At 41.8% G+C, this 20,495-nt stretch overlaps 1 long non-coding RNA gene across 1 annotated transcript; it reads left to right on the top strand.

The window, feature by feature from the left end:
- Window positions 1-10,380: 10,380 nt before the first annotated feature.
- Window positions 10,381-10,886, top strand: LOC123141914 (uncharacterized). The gene is made up of 2 exons (XR_006470458.1): window positions 10,381-10,516; window positions 10,644-10,886. It is a non-coding gene; the product is annotated as an uncharacterized lncRNA (long non-coding RNA).
- The last annotated feature ends 9,609 nt before the right edge of the window (window positions 10,887-20,495 follow it).

Genomic DNA, 20,495 nt, shown 5'->3' with positions numbered 1-20,495 from the left:
TCTTCTTGGATGATAGTTATTTGATCTTGCTGAAAAAGTCAGAAACTTTCTGCTCACGAAAACAATTGTTACAAATCACCAGAACGAGATAAAATACTGATTCCAATTGCAGTAGATCATCAAACAAATTATCTAGGTCGTCCTATTTTGGTAGATTTTTCTGAGTTACAGAAGTTTGCGTTCGATACAGATTACTACAGACTGTTCTGTTTTTGACAGATTCTGTTTTTCGTGTGATGTTTGCTTATTTTGATGAGTCTATGGCTAGTATCGGAGGTTATGAACCATAGATAAGTTGGAATACAGTAGGTTTAACACCAATATAATAAATAATGAGTTCATTACAGTACCTTAAAGTGGTGGTTTGTTTTATTTCGCTAACGGAGCTCATGAGATTTTCTGTTGAGTTTTGTGTTGTGAAGTTTTCAAGTTTTTGGGTAAAGATTTGATGGATTATGGAACAAGGAGTGGAAAGAGCCTAAGGTTGGGGATTCCCAAGGCACACCAAGGTAAAATCCAAGGACAACCAAAATCCTAAGCTTGGGGATGCCCCGGAAGGCATCCCCTCTTTCGTCTTCGTCCATCGGTAACTTTACTTGGAGCTATATTTTTAGTCACCACATGATATGTGTTTTGCTTGGAGCGTCTTGTATGATTTGAGTCTTGCTTTTTAGTTCACCACAATCATCCTTGCTTTACACACCTTTTGGGGGAGACACACATTAATCAGAATTTTTTAGAATACTCTATGTGCTTCACTTATATCTTTTGAGCTAAATAATTTTGTTCTAGTGCTTCACTTATATCTTTTAGAGCACGGTGGTGGATTTATTTTATAGAAACTATTGATCTCTCATGCTTCACTTATATTATTTTGAGAGTCTTTTAGAAAAGCATGGTAGTTTGCTTTGGCTATAAAATTAGTCCTAATATGATGAACATCCAAGATAGGTATAATAAAAACTATCATATAAAGTGCATTGAATACTATGAGAAGTTTGATACTTGATAATTGTTTTGAGATATGAAGATGATGATATTAGAGTCATGCTAGTTGGGTAGTTGTGAATTTGAGAAATACTTGTGTTAAAGTTTGTGATTCCCGTAGCATGCACGTATGGTGAACCGTTATGTGATGAAGTCGGAGCATGATTTATTTATTGATGGTCTTCCTTATGTGGGGAGTTCGGGGACGAGCGATGGAATTTTCCTACCAATCTATCCCCGTAGGAGCATGCGCGTAGTACTTCGTTTCGATAACTAATAGATTTTTGCAATAAGTATGTGAGTTCTTTATGACTAATGTTGAGTCCATGGATTATACACACTCTCACCCTTCCACCATTGCTAGCCTCTCTAATACCGCGCACCATTCATCGGTATCATACACCCACCATATACCTTCCTCAAAACAGCCACCACACCTACCTATTATGGCATTTCCATAGCCATTCGAGATATATTGCCATGCAACTTTCCACCGTTCCATTTATTATGACACGCTCCAGCATTGTCATATTGCTTTGCATGATCATGTAGTTGACATCGTATTCGTGGAAAATCCACCATTCATAATTCTTTCATACATGTCACTCTTGATTCATAGCATATCCCGGTACACCGCCGGAGGCATTCACATAGAGTCATATTTTGTTCTAAGTATTGAGTTGTAATTTTTGAGTTGTAAGTAAATAAAAGTGTGATGACCATCATTATTAGAGCATTGTCCCAAGCGAGGAAAGGATCATGGAGACTATGATTCCCCCACAAGTCGGGATGAGACTTCGGACAAAAAAAGAGAAAAAAGAGAAAAAAAAGAGAAAAGGACCAAATAAAAAAATGAGAGAAAAAGAGAGAAGGGACAATGTTACTATCCTTTTACCACACTTGTGCTTCAAAGTAGCATCATGATCTTCATGATAGAGAGTCTCCTATGTTGTCATTTTTATATACTAGTGGGAATTTTATATTGTAGAACTTGGCTTGTATATTCCAATGATGGGCTTCCTCAAAAATGCTCTAGGTCTTCGTGAGCAAGCGAGTTGGATGCACACACACTTAATTTGTTTTGTTGAGCTTTCATACACTTATAGCTCTAGTGCATCCGTTGCATGACAATCCCTACTCACTCACATTGATATCTATTAATGGGCATCTCCATAGCCCGTTGGTACGCCTAGTTGATGTGAGACTATCTTCTCCTTTTTGTCTTCTCCACAACTACCATTCTATTCCACATATAGTGCTATGTCCATGGCTCACGCTCATGTATTGCGTGAAGATTGTTTGAGAACATCAAAAGTATGAAACAATTGCTTGGCTTGTCATCGGGGTTGTGCATGATTTAAATATTTTGTGTGGTGAAGATAGAGCATAGCCAGACTATATGATTTTGTAGGCATAACTTTCTTTGGCCATGTTATTTTCAGAAGACATGATTGCTTAGTTAGTATGCTTGAAGTATTATTATTTTCATGTCAATATTAAACTTTTGTCTTGAATCTTTCGGATCTGAACATTGATGCCACAATAAAGAAAATTACATTGAATGATATGCCACAATAAAGAAAATTACATTGAATCTTTCGGATCTGAACATTGATGCCACATCAAAAATTCTGTTTTTATCATTTACCTACTCGAGGACGAGCTGGAATTAAGCTTGGGGATGCTTGATACGTCTCCAACGTATCTATAATTTTTGATTGTTCCATGCTTTTATATTATCTGTTTTGGATGTTTAATGGGCTTTACTAAGCACTTTTATATTATTTTTGGGACTAACCTACTAACCCAAGGCCCAGTGCAAATTGCTGTTTTTTTCCTATTTCAGTGTTTCGCAAAAAAGGAATATCAAACGGAGTCCAAACGGAATGAAACCTTCGGGAGAGTTATTTTTGGAACAAACGTGATCCAGAGGACTTGGAGTGGACGTTAAGAAACGAACAAGGAGACCACGAGGCAGGGAGGCGCGCCTGCCCCCTGGGCGCACCCCCACCCTCGTGGGCCCCTCGTAGCTCCACCGAACTACTTCTTCCTCCTATATATACTCATATACCCCGAAACCAACCAGGAGCACCACGAAACCCTATTTCCACCGCCGCAACCTTCTGTACCCGTGAGATCCCATCTTGGGGCCTTTTCCGGCGCTCCGCCGGAGGGGGCATCCAGGGCCGGATCTATATTGGGCGGGGCCCTTGGCCAAGTAAATGGTATGGGCCCTAAGTCTAATGTATATGTACACATATCTAAAAAATAAACATATATGTATGTAGTTTTGCTTATAAAATAGTAAACGTAACATCAAACCACACATTGTAGTCTTAAAATATAACAAGTAGTATTTGCCGCGAATTTGATTACCTTAAATAAAAAATAATTCCAATGAGTCCAATGACAATAATGCGTCAATGCTTCATAAAAAAGCTTCTCCGGGCATTTCTAGATGCAAAATCATTGATTATAATCTCAAGATCAATTTTATCCAAGATATCCTTCTCAATGCAACATGTAGCCAAGCCATTCAATCTGTCTTGTAACATAGTTGACCTCAAACAATTCTTCAATAGTTTCAGTTTAGAGAAACTTCTTTCAGCTGAGGCTACAGTCACAGGTATAGTCAAGAGGATCCGATAGGCAACTGATACATTTGGATAGCAATTTGCAGCGGTAACAAACTGAAGAATCTCAAGTGCTGACATCAAAGCATCTGGCAAGGTTAGTTGCAATACTTTTAACTCGGAGAAAAAATCATCAAGATCAACATCTCGCGACTTCTTATGAGTAAAAGCTTTTGCAAAAGTGGTGCATGATTTGCGTAGACTACTTTCATCCAAAGACTTCAGATTATTTGAGTTGAATAAGAAACCAAACAAATCTTCAAATGCCTTCAGCTGATCAAATCGACTAGACAATGAAGCAATTGCGGTGTCAACAATGACAAGAAAGTATGTAACTCTGAAGGATTCAATAGCTGACAGTTGTACATCTTCATCTTCATCATTGATTTCATCAAAATGCTTCTTCCTTTTACTTTTACATTTTGTACGAAATTGGGGCTCTATGCCCATATCCAACGCAATGGCTTTGGCACTTTCAATACTGGAATTGAAGCCTTCATCTCTATACTTCTGAAAATATGACTTGACCCCATCAATGTGTTTTAGAGTAGCATCGATGCACACCATTTTTTCTTGTAACATTTTGCTCACCATATTAATAGAAAATAGTATGTCATGCCAAATAATCATACCAACTAAAGTCTCAAATTTCCCAAGTGCTTTGAACAAAGATTGAGCATCACTTACTGTAGCTGGATCATTATCCTCCCTAGCAGTCTTCTCCAACTCCTTCAAAGCTGATCTTACTTGGGAAGTTTGGTACCTTATAGGTTGGACACTCTTTATTCGGCTCTCCCAACGAGTATCAGACAAAGGTTTGAGAGTCAGACCTGGAACATTATCAAGCAAAATCTTCCACCTTTTAGTAGAACGTGCAAACAGTACATATATACGCTGGATAATACCGAAGAATGAAATGGCATGTTCGCAAGATTTTGCCATATCACAAAGAGTGAGATTCAAACTATGACATGCACATGGCAGATATAATGCTTTGGGATTAACTTCAAGCAAGCGATTCTGAACACCTTGATTTTTTTCCCTTCATGTTAGAACCATTGTCATAACCTTGCCCTCTTACATCAGCAACGTCCAGATCAAGAGAGTCCAATGTATCCATCAACACATTAAAAAGCCATAATCCTGATGTATCATGAACCTTTAAAAACTCTAGGAAAAACTCCTCGACTCTTGGAATGTTACTTGACATATTCACACAACGCACAATTAGTGTCATTTGTTCTTCATGGCTCACATCTGGAGTACAGTCCAATATAACAGAGAAATACTTGGCATCCTTGATGGTCTTTAAGATAAACTTTTTGACGGAATCAGCAAGAAGTAAGATCAACTCATCCTGAATACCATGGCCAAGATAATGATGATGTATTTCCTTGTTTTGAATGCGCCTAATATGTTCTTGCATCATAGGATCAAATTCAGCAATCATTTCAACTGAGCCCAAAAAATTGCCATTATTATGTTCAAACAGCTTCTCATTTGTTCCTCGAAATCCCAAATTACGCTTTGCAAGAAACTTCACTAAAGAAACTATCCTGAGCAATACCTGTCTCCAACGCTCTTTTTCCTTTGCAACCTTCTGCTGCATCTCATCATCAATTGTTTTGTTTCTGCTTAACCTCAACCTTAGTTCATTCCATGTATTCATGTTGGTAAAGTGTTCAACACTAACCTCATGTTCTTTGAGTCTTGCACTAATACGCCTCCAGTCCCTCAATCCATCAGATGCTAGCAATGACCTGTTCTGATTTGATTTGAATAACTTGCAACAAAAACAATAAACTTTGTCAACCTCTTTAGAGCAAACCAACCACTCTCTGTGAATAACCCCTTCATTAGCTAACTTTCTGGTGTAGTGAAAATATGAGAAATGTCTACCCTCATCATCCTTTGGGAACACCAGATCCATTTCTCTCACAGGCCCCTTTTCAATTAGAATATCCCGTTTGCTGTTGTCAAGATTATCCCATGTTCTAGGATCGTATAGAGATAACAGAGAATCAACCTGCTCATCAATATTCGGAGCATCGGGTGAAGGCTGCAAATTTTCCTCCTCCGTATTGTCCTTATTAACATCAAGACCTACATTTAAATTTAAGAAATTATAATTAGTTACTAACTTACTTCTGCAAAAAATTGAAGGTATTTAATTACTTACCCTGGCCCGAGGACTGTTCATTGACCTCATGATCAACATTTGAATTATGATCATCATCTTGATCATGTTCAGATTCTTCAATTTGATTATCATTATTGACATCAACACTACTTGTTGCCGGAAAATACATTTTTAGAGCCCCTTTTTGTGATTCAGCAAGTGCAAGATCCCTTTTTCTTTTTTTTTCCTTTTCGCACAACCGGATTTATGTTTCGGTGCCATATCACCTAAAATTATGAAGTAATCAACAACATTACATAAAGAATTAAACATTGAGCTCTCCTGTTACTATTATACGCGTCATCTAAAGAAAAAAGATAGGAAAAAAAGCCCCATATTAACTATACGCGGCCATGAGCAAGACACACTTGTGAAAACTCACGCCATTGTACGGGATGCCTGGGGCTTCGAGAGGAAGGTGCGGTGACCGGTGATGGGGTCGTACACGCACAAATCAGGGCGGCTGCTGCGGACATGGAGATGACGGCGTAGAAGGAGGAGGCCGCCGCGTCCGTCCAGCCTCGAGGAGTCGACTCGTCGCGACTCGCGATCCGTCGCGATCTCCACTCCTGTCGAGGCGTCTGTCGATCTCCGCTCCTGTCGATCCGTCGCGATCTCCGCTCCTGTCCAGCGCCTACGTGCTGGACTGCTGGGCCGGCCGGCCGGGCCAAGGCTTCTATTTTTTTAGATGTATAGTAATATATATATATATATATATATATAAGGGTATACAAAATTATGGGCCCCCTTTAGATATGGGCCCCTGGCCGCCGCACCAGGCCGCATAGGCCCAGATCCGGCCCTGGGGGCATCGATCACGGAGGGCTTCTACATCAACACCGTAGCCTCTCCGATGATGTGTGAGTAGTTTACCTCAGACCTTCGGGTCCATAGTTATTAGCTAGATGGCTTCTTCTCTCTCTTTGGATCTCAATACAAAGTTCTCCTTGATCTTCTTGGGGATCTATTCGATGTAAATCTTTTTGCTGTGTGTTTGTCGAGATCTGATGAATTGTGGGTTTATGATCAAGATTATCTATGAACAATATTTGAATCTCCTCTGAATTCTTTTATGTATGATTGGTTATCATTGCAAGTCTCTTCGAATTATCAGTTTGATTTGGCCTACTAGATTGATCTTTCTTGCAATGGGAGAAGTGCTTGCTTTGGGTTCAATCTTGCATTGCTCGATCCCAGTGACAGAAGGGGAAACGACACGTATTGTATTGTTGCCATCGAGGATAAAAAGATGGGGTTTATATCATATTGCTTGAGTTTATCCCTCTACATCATGTCATCTTGCCTAATGCGTTACTCTGTTCTTATGAACTTAATACTCTAGATGCAGGCAGGAGTCGGTCTACTTGTTGCGGACGTGATGCCTATATACATGATCATGCCTAGATATTCTCATAACTATGCACTATTCTATCAATTGCTCGACAGTAATTTATTCACCCACAGTAATACTTATGCTATCTTGAGAGAAGCCACTAGTGAAACCTATGGCTCCCGGGTCTATCTTCCATCATATTAATCTCCCAACAACTAGCTATTTCTGTTGCCGTTTATTTTGCAATCTTTACTTTTCAATATATATCATAAAAATACCAAAAATATTTATCTTATCATCTCTATCAGATCTCACTTTTGCAAGTGTCCGTGAAGGGATTGACAACCCCTTTATCGCATTGGTTGCAAGGTTCTTATTTGTTTGTGTAGGTACGAGGGACTTGCGTGTGGCCTCCTACTGGATTGATACCGTGGTTCTCAAAAACTGAGGGAAATACTTACGCTACTTTGCTGCATCACCCTTTCCTCTTCAAGAGAAAACTGACGCATGCTCAAGAGGTAGCAGCCCCCCACCCTTGTGGGCCCCTCGTAGCTCCACCGACCTACTTCTTTCGCCTATATATACTCTTATACCATGAAAACATCCAGGGGAGCCACGAAACCACTTTTCCACCACCACAACCTTCCGTACCCATGAGATCCCATCTTGGGGCCTTTTCTGGTGATCTGCCGGAGGGGGATTCGATCACGGAGGGCTTCTACATCAACACCATAGCCTCTCCGATGATGTGTGAGTAATTTACCACAGACCTTCGGGTCCATAGTTATTAGCTAGATGGCTTCTTCTCTCTCTTTGGTTCTCAATACAAAGTTCTCCTTGATGTTCTTGGATATCTATTCGATGCAATACTTTTTGCAGTGTGTTTGCCGAGATCCGATGAATTGTGGGTTTATGATCAAGATTATCTATGAACAATATTTGATTCTTCTCTGAATTCTTATATGCATGATTTGATATCTTTGCAAGTCTCTTCGAATTATCGGTTTAGTTTGGCCTACTAGATTGATCTTTCTTGCAATGGGAGAAGTGCTTAGCTTTGGGTTCAATCTGGCGGTGCTCGATCCCAGTGACAGAAAGGGAACCGACACGTATTGTATTGTTGCCATTGAGGATAAAAGGATGGGGTTTATATCATATTTCTTGAGTTTATCCCTCTACATCATGTCATCTTGCCTAATGCGTTACTATGTTCTTATGAACTTAATACTCTAGATGCATGCTGGATATCAGTCGATGTGTGGAGTAATAGTAGTAGATGCAGAATCGTTTCGATCTACTTGACACGGACGTGATGCCTGTGTTCATGATCATGCCTAGATATTCTCATAACTATATATGCGCTTTTCTATCAATTGCTCAGCAGTAATTTGTTTACCCACCGTAATATTTGCTATCATGAGAGAAGCCACTAGTGAAACCTATGGCCCCCGGGTCTATTTTACATCATATTAGTTTCCCGTCAACTAGCTATTTCTGTCGCTGTTTATTTTGCAATCTTTACTTTCCAATCTATACAACAAAAGTACCAAAAATATTTATCTTATTATCTTTATCAGACCTCAGTTTTTCTACTGGCCGTGAAGGGATTGCCAACCCCTTTATCACGTTTTAGCAAGGTTCTTGATTGTTTGTGCAGGTACTAGGCGACTTGCGTGTAATCTCCTACTGGATTGATACCTTGGTTCTCAAAAACCGAGGGAAATACTTACGCTACTTTGCTGCATCACCCTTTGCTCTTCAAGGGAAAACCAACGCATGCTCAAGAGGTAGCGGGGCCCTTGCGGTGACGATGAGACGAGACGGGTGGTCAGTTCCGGCACTAGCTCGGCGCAAGCCCAACGCTTTTCTCCTACAATGCTCGTTGACAAATCTGAGTTGCCTGGTCGTCGGCACGTCGGTTCACTTTTTGGCATCGGCGACGCAGGCCTCTTCGCATGCATGTTTGTGGTGAGAGCTAATCGGTGGACATCGATGGTGGAGTCGGAGTCGCCCTAGCGGAGGCGTGATGACGATGACAGTGGGCTGCAACGTCGAAGGTGCTTTTTCCTCGACGTCTTGTGTGCGTTCTTGTGTGGGTTGCCAGGTCGCCATGTGTGCCTTGCTTTTGCATGCATGATGTGATGGTTTTCGTTCGGTTTTTCGTTAATTAACTGGACAACCCTCCTTGGCCTTTTTAATGAATCGGGCCCTAGGGGACCGCGTTTAAAAAAACGACAATTTAAAACTTCATTTGATTGATTCAGTCAAGTAAACAAAATTATGAATCCAAGAAAGAAATCATACCTACTACCTTCCACTGATCTGCCAAATCTGTCAAGACAAATAAAGACATTAAGAACCAATATTTCTGAATCCGAAGTACTCAATTATCTTATGAAAAAAGGTCAAATAAGCAATTTACAATCATTTCATACTACGTACTAGCGTAGCCTACCCATTCCCCAACATGATGGTTTTAAGAACCACTAGTATACCACTAACGGGCTGCATACTCGTCTGTAAGTACAAGCTTGCGTTTGTCCAAGCATTTATTTATTGTTGATAGCATATAAATACAAAGTTTATAACAATGTATAATACAAATGAAGCGAAAAGAAGCAATATCAATAATTATGCATGCCACCATGTAATAGAGGTCAATAAATGCCGCAAAAAAGCAACATCAATAATTATAACATATACAAACGATTGCATGATATTTATTAAGATTCAGTAAGACACATCAACATTAATTTAGCAGAAAAAGTGCAATACTGATACCTAATATTCATGAGTATGGGGTACTCCAGCAATATTTATTTTTGAGATCATGTATATGCAAGATTCATCAATGCACAAGATTTGATTGTGCAAGCCTCTGTATAAGCTACAACAATATACCACACAAAAAATAATGCGAAATAAATGTAAGATATACTTACATAAGTGTGGATGATACAAAATAGCCAACAAGATCGATATGGGTACTATTTTAGAATGGAGACATAAATGCAATGTCGATACCTAAAGTTTTTATTTTGGCTCAATATGTTATCTTCAACATTAAATGCCATAATGATGAAATATATAATTTTATGTAAAATAAAGTCATTGGTATTTATGTAAAACTAGCAAGATACTCCGATACTAATTAGGGGAGGTACATAAATGCATGAAATCAACCAATTGATATCTAAGATTTTGTTGTGCGTCTATATAAACACCTGTAAAGGAGCTTGGAAGAGAAAAACAAAGACCAAACATAAGTCACATTTTTCCTCATGGCACTCATCAAGAGAAACACAAGGATGGTCATGTACAACATAGTTGTTGCTTTATTGGTCATTGTGTTCATGTTCTCAACATTGCCGTCCTGCCAAGCAAGTAAGCAACATTATTTATATTTTTCATGCAGTTTCCAAATGTTGAAATTAATTAATCTGTCAGCAAATATTTTAGTTTTATGGACTGTATTAATAAATTTTTTCTTATGTGATGTATTGCATTGTAGTTCAACGACGCTTATGCAGAGATTTAGCGGGTTGCACTGATGTGTCGTGCCAGAGTGACTGCTTAGAAAGAGGCTTTCGCCCACCTTATCAATTGGAATGCGAAACCAACCACCATCATCTTCAGTGCTGCTGTAGACAGTTCGGTTCCATATTAAAATGAGAGCCACAAAGTTTCTCAGCTTATGCAATGCAATGCTGTATACTGATGCCAATAATTGAATGAACTTATATTTTCTTATAAACATAGGTATTAGAGGCATCAATCTCATTGGATTGCCATGGAACATTTTGATGAAGGAAGACTGACCACATAGGATGTGTTTGTTACACCCATACATGTACATGGGGCGTGTTGGAAATATGAGCAGTTTACCATATGATTTAATCCATAAAAATAGTAGATAAAACATGACCATAATAGTAAAGATTAAACTAGTCATGTAGTCTATCAGAGAGTGAGAAAATAACATATGTAGTAGTGAATTTGAACATGGCATATCTAGTCCAATTGCTAGAACAAGAAATTGAACTAAAATTAGGAAAAAACATATTAAATAGAGGAGACGTGAACACGTCCTTGACAGGAGCAGGGCGGCGCCATTCGTGATGCTATCGCCCTTGTTACCGAAGAGGTTGCCTATGTCCTGGAAGAAGTCATCGTTGGGGAAAGTGTCTTCGACGTCCGTAGCGACATCTGGGGTGGAGAAGCCAGTAGTCGCACAGAGCGCTCCGCAAACACCTTATTTCCCTTCACCCGTAAATGACTCAATGTCACGTGGTTCCGGAGGCCTACTGTCCCTGTCGGCGGTGCACGCCGTAAGCCGGGATGGGGAAGAACCTGGTAGCGCAGTGCACTGGAACTTGGTAGCAGGAGGCAAGTGGTGCTCTGTTTCTGTGTGTCTATGGAGAGGAGAGACCTCTATTTTATAAGCACGGAAAGCCGAGGCAAATAGGCTACGACGGGAAATGAAACGAAGAGACGGGAGACGAAGAGGTGGCAGCCAAAGGCGAACAAACCTCATAACCAATCATCACTAACAGCAGCAGCAAAACGCTTCAGCTTCATGCATGCTCTAGGCATTCCCGCAACCCGTGGCGCGACGCGGTGTGTCGTGATGAGGCGAGGCAAGGCGTGGCTGGGCGGGTGGCAGAGGAGGAGCGTGTGAGAACCTCTCTTCTTATCATGCTCATACAAATGGGGAAAGAGCTCACCTTATGAGGAGGTGTAACTCTCTCTCAACTAGCAATGTGGGACTAAACTTTAGCCCCACCTCTTGACATGCGTGAATGGGCCAATATGGCCTCTAAGATTTATTATGAATTTCTGAAATATTTATTGGGCAGGTCCAATATGTGCCAAAAGCGGTGCTGCTGCCTAAGAGGTTTCCCCACACCCGCGAATCACATGTGGACGCCTACGCAAGATACCCACAGTCCCATTTTCTTCTTAAGCTAAACAATAACCCAAAATTCTACATCCAAAATCCTGACAGTTGTATACGCCAAAAATATATCATATAATTCCAATACGGGACTACTCAAACGGCATAGATCTAATCACATGAACGACCAACTCTTCACCCAGAGTTTCGATGCGGACCGCGGAGTCGCGTATTGTTTCTCGATGAGCTGGCCTTCGGCCGGGAGGCCCAATCAACCATATTGCTCTGTTTTTTTCTCCTAGAGTAGCGTCCACTTAGGACAGCCTGCAAATCGTGCCATGAGAGCAGATCTGACGGACATAGATCACCCAGAAGCGAATCGAATGGCTGAGAGGGCAGGGATTTGGTGCAGTTTTACTGTCCTAAAATGTCCAGAGCTTCAGATATTATAATCCCACACAAATACTGCAAGTACGTACAACAGAATTGATGATTCAGGCGAAAACAGCAGTAGAGATGTGCTGCTAAGGCTTGATGTCAGTATGTCACACAAATAACTTAGCTTAGAAACCAAGTTGGATTATAACCTGTTGCCTCATAAGTCATGATCCAAGTTACTGTGAAAACAACTGGTATTGCTGTCAGGTGTCGGTTTCCATGGGACGCACGCGCGCAACGAGGCTCGAAACAACAAAGTCAGTCTTGTACTGTGAATGATCGTGCATAAGATCAGGAAGGTTGACGGATGCTCATATTGATACGATCCATCATGTGAGGCATCATCGTCAGTGCCAAGATGGTTAAAAGTAATGTTGATGCTACAGTGTTCTATTGATGATCAAATGATGGGTGTGGCGGTGGTGATTACGTATCCATGATGGTGATGTCCTGGCTCGCTTTGACCACACTCTTCAAGGTGCCACCATCCCAGAACTCGCTCAAGCAATAGCGGATTGACTTGACCCAGAACAATTGATTTGCTCTAAAAAATCTTTAAGTAATCCATCTAGCAACATAAATCGGCAACGAGTCCAATCTTTAGAACAAGACCAACTAGATGCTTCAACAAAGAAGCTCAAATCACAAAGCATCATCGTGGCAAGGATGATAACACCAAGCAAAACATCCGCTTGGCGATAACGATTCAGTTTGACAAGCGATGACCACTGACCATGATAGATTTTTTTGTTGCCGCAAACATAACCACTGACAAAAGATGTTCAATGAAAGGTGAAAATGATGCACTTGTCACCATCCCACTGCTTGTTCTTCTCTTCAAAATTTTAGCATGTGATGTCAAATCCTGCAATGAACAACAGAACAAACAGTTCAGTATAGGAGACTCTGGAAGATACCAAACAAAGCACTCCGTAATAGAATATTCAAGACAGAAACTGCATAATACAGTTCAGTAGCGACACTGGCTCACACGCAAAAAAGTACTATACTATCAGAATATGCCAAAAACAATAGAACCAACAATTCAGCATTGAAACTTTTTTTGCGGGTTCAGCACTGAAACTATACCAGGCAAAAAATATCACCTGTAAAATGCACAAGAAACAAAAGAAAACATTTGTTCTTTTGTATACAACTGTTAGAATTAATGGGCTAGGCCCATAGCAATTTCTGAAATCTCAAAGCCCATGTGTAAAATGGCAAGTGGTGGTGCTAAGTTTAGTCCCACCTTGGAAGTTGAAGAAGAGTTGGACCTCTTTATATAGTGGGTTCTCTCCACCACTCTAAGTGGTGTGTGAGAAGAGAAAGGGAAAACCACACGCGCGCGCTCGCTCGCCTCGCCTGGCCGTGGCGTACATGCGACAAGTTTTTTGATTTCTTGTCCGGTAAGTATACGAATTAGAAACCGAGTCGGTTTGGGATTGTGGTCGCGACACAATACCGCCTCTGGTCCTAATATATATACAGCTACCGGCTGCAGCCAGAGACACACCGAAAAACACCTAGGGTTTTGCCTCATCTCACAACTTGCGCCGCCATCGTAGTCTACTCCATCCCAAACGCCGGCGTGCATCGGCGTGTGGGAGAGCAGGTCTCCGGAACCGTTCGTCTTTGCGATCCTGCACCGGGAGAGGACGAATTAGGTTTTTGGGAAGCGCTGTGCGCGACTGCTCAAATTCGTCATCACGGGTCGTCTTCCGTCCAAGTCGGGCGGTGCTACTCATCGTCGTATTCATCACCGTCAGCAGCAGATCGTCACCAACATCGTCATCAACACTGTCGCACCCATAATAGCTAACGATCAGTACGTCCAACATCCTCTGTTCATGTCTGTTTCTACAGCTATTGTTACGTGTTTGCTGCTGTTATGCATGTCTTGCTGTTCTTCTAGTTTGCTAGATTATTGCATGCTAGTATCTCTTCTAGTCATGAATTATTTACTGGAATTAATCATGAACTTGCCTAATATTCCAACATTCCAAAAACCTAATTATAGGCAATTTCCTGAGTTAACTATGGCTGGATTCGCTGATGCACTGAGGCCGGATAAGTTTACCGGTGTGCACTTTAAGAGGTGGCAGGTGAAGACCACGCTCTGGCTTACTGCTCTGAAAGTTTTCCACGCTAGTGTTGGTGCTCCAGAGGGAATGACCGACGAAGATCGGAGAAAATTCCAGGAAGCCAATACTATGTTTGTGGGATGCATTCTGAGTGTTCTTGCTGACCGTCTGTGTGATGTGTACATGCACATAAACGACGGAAAAATTCTGTGGGATGCACTGAATGCAAAATTCGGTGCAACAGATGCAGGCAGTGAACTGTACATCATGGAGAGTTTTCATGACTACAAGATGGTGAATAACCGTTCTGTGGTTGAACAAGCTCATGAGATACAGTGCATTGTGAAGGAACTTGAACTCCTTAAATGTGTTCTACCCGACAAATTCGTGGTTGGGTGCATGATTGCAAAGTTGCCTCCTTCATGGAGGAATTTCGCCACAACTCTGAAGCATAAGAGACAGGAGATATCAGTTGAAAATCTGATTGCATCTCTTGATGTTGAAGAAAAAGCTCGGGCTAAAGATACCACTGAAAAAGGAGGTGAGGTTCAGCCTACTGCTAACATGGTGCAGAGGTACCCACAGAACAAGAACAAAGGGAAGAACAAACCTGTTTTCAACAAGCCTACCAAGACTACTACCTTCAAGAAGAAGAAGTTCAACAAGGCTGAGCTAGAGTGCTACGCCTGTGGGAAGCCTGGACACTTTTCCAAGGAATGCCCTGAACGTGCAGACCGCAGAGGGAAAACAAGCTCCAAGACTGTCAACATGGTGACCGCTAGCAATACTGATGGGTATGGTAATTTACCTATTGTGCTTTCAGTATTTCAATCATCTTCGTGGTGGATTGATTCGGGTGCTAACGTTCATGTGTGTGCTGACATCTCCCTTTTTACTTCTTATCAGGTCGCAAGGGATTCTTCCGTCCTAATGGGGAATGGGTCACATGCTTCTGTTCGTGGCATTGGCACGGTGGATCTGAAGTTTACTTCGGGAAAGATCGTGCAACTAAGGAACGTGCAGCATGTCCCTACTATGAACAAGAATCTAGTTAGCGGCTCCCTTCTATGTCGAGATGGATTTATGGTAGTTTTAGAGTCCAATAAAGTAATCGTGTCAAGATTTGGACAATTTATAGGAAAAGGCTATGAGTGCGGAGGCTTGTTCCGTTTTTCTCTTTCAGATTTTTGCAATAAGTCAATAAACCAAATTTGTGCTAGTGTTAATGATGATGCAAGTATTTGGCACTCTCGTTTATGTCATATTAATTTTAGTTTAATGTCTCGGCTATCCAGCATGAGTTTAATTCCGAACTTCACAGTTGCCAAAGGTTCTAAGTGCCATAGTTGTGTGCAATCTAAGCAACCTCGAAAGCCTCATAAGGCTGCCGAGGAGAGAAACTTGGCACCTCTAGAACTCATACATTCTGATCTTTGTGAGATGAATGGTGTGTTGACCAAAGGTGGAAAGAGATATTTCATGACTTTGATTGATGATGCGACTAGATTTTGCTATGTTTATTTGTTGCAAACTAAAGATGAAGCATTAGACTACTTTAAAATCTATAAAGTTGAAGTTGAAAATCAACTAGAGAGAAAGATCAAGCGTCTTAGGTCCGATCGTGGTGGAGAGTATTTTCCAAAAGTTTTTGATGAATTTTGTGAGGAACATGGTATTATTCATGAGAGGACGCCTCCCTATTCACCTCAATCAAATGGAGTGGCCGAGAGGAAAAACTGCACATTGACTGACTTGGTGAATGCCATGTTAGACACTGCTGGTTTATCTAAGGCATGGTGGGGGGAGGCTCTATTGACTTCATGTCATGTCCTGAATAGAGTTCCCAACAATAATAAAGAGAAAACCCCTTATGAGGAGTGGGTTGGGAGAAAACCATCACTTTCTTATTTGCGCACTTGGGGATGTTTGGCAAAGGTCAATATTCCTATTCCTAAGAAACGCAAACTTGGACCAAAGACAGTGGATTGTGTGTTTCTAGGGTATGCTCAACGGAGCATTGCTTATAGGTTTTTAGTGGTAAAATCTGAAGTACCTGATATGCATGTTGATACTATAATGGAATCTCGTGATGCAACATTTTTTGAGAACATATTTCCTATGAAAGATATGCATAGCATTGCTAGATTTTCTTCTGAGATAATTCCTGAATCTAGTACAACTGATGAATATTTCGAACAATCACATGAGGAAGTCCTTGAGAAGGATAACAATGAAGTTCCTAGAAGGAACAAGAGACAAAGGATTGCAAAATCCTTTGGTGATGATTTCATTGTATACCTTGTGGACGACACACCCAAGACGATTGCAGAAGCATATGCATCTCCGGATGTAGATGATTGGAAAGAAGCTGTTCATAATGAGATGGACTCAATTCTTTCTAATGGAACTTGGGAACTAACTGATAGACCATATGGTTGTAAACCTGTGGGCTGTAAGTGGGTGTTCAAAAAGAAGCTAAAGCCTGATGGTACTATTGATAAGTACAAGGCGCGGCTAGTGACCAAGGGCTACACTCAGAAAGAAGGCGAAGATTACTTTGACACCTATTCACCCGTTGCTAGAATGACCACCATTCGAGTGTTACTTTCCTTGGCTGCCTCTTATGGTCTTATCATTCATCAAATGGATGTAAAGACAGCTTTTCTCAATGGAGAGTTGGAAGAGGAGATCTATATGGATCAGCCTGACGGGTTTGTGGTAAAGGGTGAAGAGAGAAAGGTGTGCAAGTTGTTAAAATCTTTGTATGGTCTGAAACAGGCACCTAAGCAATGGCATGAGAAGTTTGAAAGAACTCTGACTTCTGCAGGATTTGTCATTAACGAGGCTGATAGGTGTGTTTACTATCGCCATGGTGGGGGCAATAGTGTCATATTATGTTTGTATATGGACGACATACTGATCTTTGGTACAAACATTAATGCAATTAATGAGGTCAAGTCTTTTCTATCAAAAAGTTTTGACATGAAAGATCTGGGAGAAGCCGATGTAATTCTAAACATCAAACTTATTAAGGATGAGAGTGGGATTACATTAACGCAATCTCACTATGTTGAGAAGGTCTTGAACCGATTCGGTTTTATGGATAGCAAGCCTTCTCCAACACCTTATGATCCCAGCGTGACACTCAGAAAGAACAAGAAAGAAACGAGAGATCAATTAAGATACTCTCAAATTGTCGGTTCACTCATGTACTTAGCTAGCGCTACAAGACTAGATATCTCTTTTGCTGTGAGCAAACTGAGTAGGTTCATGTCCAACCCGGGTGATGATCATTGGCATGCACTAGAAAGGGTCTTGCGCTATCTGAGAGGTACTATGAGTTACGGAATTACTTATTCAGGGCATCCTGCTATGCTAGAAGGATATAGTGATTCAAATTGGATCTCCGATGTTGATGTACTTTACGCAACAAGTGGGTATGTATTTACTCATGGTGGTGGCGCAGTGTCATGGAGGTCTTGCAAGCAAACCATATTGACGAGGTCAACTATGGAAGCAGAATTAACTGCTTTGGACACAGCTACCGTTGAGGCAGAATGGCTGCGTGAGCTCTTGATGGACTTGCCGGTTGTTGAAAAACCTGTACCGGCTATTCTTATGAATTGTGATAACCAAACGGTTATCGCTAAAGTGAATAATTCTAAAGATAATGCAAAGTCATCAAGACACGTGAAAAGACGTTTGAAGTCTGTCAGGAAGTTGAGAAACTTCGGAGTAATAACTGTTACATATATACAAACAGACAAAAACCTGGCAGATCCCTTTACAAAGGGACTATCACGAAATGTGATAGATATTGCATCGAGGGAGATGGGTATGAGACCCATAGATGTTACACCATAGTAGTAACCCAACCTTTGTGATCGGAGATCCCGTGAATTAGGATCTGGGAAGAACAAGCTATTGGTTAACTGAGGAGAGTAATAACTTATGATCGTCTCCAAGTGAAGATGCAAAAATGTCAGAGCTGTAAGGCAGGTTGGCAACATGCCTTAATGTGGTTCTATTGGCTATAATTAGCAAAGATGCTGTCCTACATAGCAGTCTCGAAAGAACACACCTATATGAGTTCTGACTGTAAACGTCGCAGTCTATGAGATTTGGGTGATCTCTAGTAAGCTCACGAAGAGACCAGGGAGTATGACGTATAAGCTCCAAACCGCGGGGTAGCCTACTGGCGGTCAGGTACTGGTTAAGACTTTGAGTGAAACCTGTTCACACAAAACTAGCAATTCAAGGCATAGTCCATTGTCAAGTTGTGAATGTATGTAGCTTAAAGTTCTAGGCAGAAGTTCAACTTAACAGTCTCTGCTGAAACACTGGTATATTAAACAAGTGGTGAGAGAAGGCAAATCTCTAAATGGGTATTTGAGATCTAGTGGGGGATTGTTAGAATTAATGGGCTAGGCCCATAGCAATTTCTGAAATCTCAAAGCCCATGTGTAAAATGGCAAGTGGTGGTGCTAAGTTTAGTCCCACCTTGGAAGTTGAAGAAGAGTTGGACCTCTTTATATAGTGGGTTCTCTCCACCACTCTAAGTGGTGTGTGAGAAGAGAAAGGGAAAACCACACGCGCGCGCTCGCTCGCCTCGCCTCGCCTCGCCTGGCCTGGCCGGGCCGTGGCGAGGCGAGGCGAGGCGAGGCGAGGCGTACATGCGACATGCGCGTGAATGGTCCGCCGAAATCCGGTCCGTCTCCTTGCAGGAGCGCAGCTTCCTTTTGCTGTTTTATTTTTATGTCTTGGCAGACAAGTTTTTTGATTTCTTGTCCGGTAAGTATACGAATTAGAAACCGAGTCGGTTTGGGATTGTGGTCGCGACACAATACCGCCTCTGGTCCTAATATATATACAGCTACCGGCTGCAGCCAGAGACACACCGAAAAACACCTAGGGTTTTGCCTCATCTCACAACTTGCGCCGCCATCGTAGTCTACTCCATCCCAAACACCGGCGTGCATCGGCGCGTGGGAGAGCAGGTCTCCGGAACCGTTCGTCTTTGCGATCCTGCACCGGGAGAGGACGAATTAGGTTTTTGGGAAGCGCTGTGCGCGACTGCTCAAATTTGTCATCACGGGTCGTGTTCCGTCCAAGTCGGGCGGTGCTACTCATCGTCGTATTCATCGCCGTCAGCAGCAGATCGTCGCCAACATCGTCATCAACACTGTCGCACCCATAATAGCTAACGATCAGTACGTCCAACATCCTCTGTTCATGTCTGTTTCTACAACTATTGTTACGTGTTTGCTGCTGTTATGCATGTCTTGCTGTTCTTCTAGTTTGCTAGATTATTGCATGCTAGTATCTCTTCTAGTCATGAATTATTTACTGGAATTAATCATGAACTTGCCTAATATTCCAACAACAACTTCATAATATAGGCAATGCAGCTAATTTTTTTTTAAATAATACATTTTTTTTAAATTACAGAAATAATACGCAGAAAAAAGAATTTACAAAAATAATACACCGTCGGCCCACTGCAGGCCGACTGAGCCCAGTCGGCCCACAGCAGGCCGATCGGCTAGCAGGAGGCCGACTGCAGGCCGGGCTGGCACGCAGCGGCCTGTGGTTGGTCAGGCCACGTCGCGAGGGGGAGGCAGTGGCCTGTCGGCGTGGTGCACTCCTGTCGGCCTGCGGCCCGCCGATCGGCCACCTGGTGGCCGACAGGGTGCTGCCGACCTGACGCGCGCTGGCCGTCCCGCCCTTATCCTCTCCTTCCTCTCCTTCCTCCATTATTCTTCTCCCGTGGCTCATTTCTTCTGTGTTCTTCCTCCTCCTCTCTCTACAGAAAAATGGCACACATTTGTACACCTAAATGAGCTACATTTTCGCGATTTTGGCACCGTGAATGGGTTCAACTCATTTAGGGCAGCCAAAAGAGGCGTCGATCTACTGACGGGGTAGCTCGTGGTGGTCGTGGTGAGCATTT

This window comes from Triticum aestivum, chromosome 6D (assembly GCF_018294505.1).
Source record: "Triticum aestivum cultivar Chinese Spring chromosome 6D, IWGSC CS RefSeq v2.1, whole genome shotgun sequence".
Classification (NCBI taxonomy): domain Eukaryota; kingdom Viridiplantae; phylum Streptophyta; class Magnoliopsida; order Poales; family Poaceae; genus Triticum; species Triticum aestivum.
This window is presented reverse-complemented; position numbering and strand designations above follow the sequence as displayed.